General features: G+C 53.5%; 1 pseudogene; it reads right to left on the bottom strand.

Annotated features, from left to right (window-relative positions):
* Positions 1-232: 232 nt before the first annotated feature.
* LOC149859249 (U2 spliceosomal RNA) lies at positions 233-387 on the bottom strand (annotated as a pseudogene).
* Positions 388-1811: the final 1424 nt, after the last annotated feature.

Raw genomic sequence — 1811 nt, 5'->3', positions numbered from 1 at the left:
GCTTCATTAAGAGTAAATGGTACTTCAGCTTGTGAAGGATATCCAGGCCCTCTTTTCTCCGCAGGTGCTCTGCTGGCTGCCCTTACTGGGGGCACACGGTTGATGCATAGGGTGTTATAGACCCACGCCCAGTCTAAGAGTGGGAGAATCGTGCCATTCCACCCCAGAAGGAGAAACCTGGCACATAAGAGGGTACTCCGGTGGCAGAGAGTTTTTTTTTTTTTTTTTTCTGTTTTTTTGCACCGGTCCTGGAAGCACTGCAATACCAGGTCAATGCATGGAGTGGATGGAGCACGCTCCGGTTCCACCACCCAATACCAAAAAGAATCTGCTCAATACAGACCTCCTATGGAGGACATATCAGAGACAATTACCCTGGGGAGCTCGCCTACGTGGTCACGCTGCTGGTGCACTCGACCCTGTAACCACAACACACGCACACATACACACCTTTCCATGAGCACCGAGCCATACCAGTGGAGATTCTCCTTTGTAACAGGGTGAAAAGATGCACCCAACCAGCTGCAGCTTGGATGCAGATTTACTCCAGTCAGAGATGTGCCTGTGAGGGCTGGAGGCACGGGCCGTCAGAGTAGGGCACCTGGGGGAGGAGGGCAGGCCCCAGCAGCTTGGGGCTGGAGTTCGGGTTGGGGGAATGAAGTCAGAAGTTGAGATCACGATGTGGAGTCAGGAGGCAGGCTGGGGATTTCAGAGCTGCAGTCAGGATTGGGGAACCAGAAGCAGGAGCTAGGTCAGGCCTAAGCAAGGAGCTCCTTCAATAGGCCAGAGGCCAGCACAGCTGCTGCTTCTCCAGACAGCGTGCTGCTGTCTGCTCCAGCCTTCCTGTAGCCCTGAAGGATGACTCATGCTGATCCCTGACTGCTTCCAGCCAGGAACTACGGCTAAATCTCCCCCAGACAGGGCTGAATCTCCCCCAGACCGGCTCATTACCCTGGCCCTCTGACCAGGAAGCCACCAGATCTGTGGAAGACAGACACCTTTGGCCTCTTTTGTTTGCCCTGAAGTAGATCACCATCTTTCCAGACTGCTTCTTCCCGTGTGTGCAGCTCCTATCACAACGCCATCCCCATGCTGACTGCGGCCGTTGGGCACTGCTTTAATCCAAATGCTTATTTATACAAGTAATAATAATTCCTGCTGCTTCCCGCAGGCACTTATTCTCAGTTCTGCTTCGTCTTTTACTGGAGCCTGCATGTTAAGCAGAAGCCCAATGGACACATAAAACAAATTGAAAATCTTTGATGCCGTTGTTTTGCAATAACGCGCCTAAGTACAGGGGTTATTGTTTGTTTGCTCTGCTGTGGCATGGAGTGACCGCCTCCAAGATAACGGGGGCTTGTGTACCTGTAGTCAGGGTGACGCCCATTGCCAAGGTGCTGAGAGCCCAAGAAGGGAAGGGACTTGTCCAGTGATGCCCTGAGGCTGGAACAGGTGGGCCAAGTGAGACAGCATCTCCAAGGACTCATCAGGCTCAACCATGAATTTGGCCCCATAACACCTGAGTGGGCGGAGAAGCCCAAGGAACAGGGACAGGAGGGAGCTCAGAAAGTCATTTGCTCCATCCCCTGCCCTCCATCGGTTCTGTTCTTAAACCGTTCCAGCCAGATGCACAGCTTAAAACCCTCCCGCGCTAATGGCTCCGAGACGCCTTTCAAAATCCAGGAAACGGAGGGACAGAGCAAGAGAATGGCGTTGCCAAGAGTGCCAGGGTCTCTGACTTGTAGTCCTGGGCCTTCAACCCCAAGCCATGTTCCTCCTGCTTCGCTCTATCACAGTTCCCGGGGCCAGCA

The sequence above is a fragment of the Crocodylus siamensis genome, chromosome 7 (assembly GCF_052110815.1).
Source record: "Crocodylus siamensis isolate JL-2025a chromosome 7, ASM5211081v1, whole genome shotgun sequence".
Taxonomy (NCBI): domain Eukaryota; kingdom Metazoa; phylum Chordata; order Crocodylia; family Crocodylidae; genus Crocodylus; species Crocodylus siamensis.
Note: the sequence above shows the minus strand (reverse complement) of the source record. Positions and strands in the feature narration are given on the sequence as shown.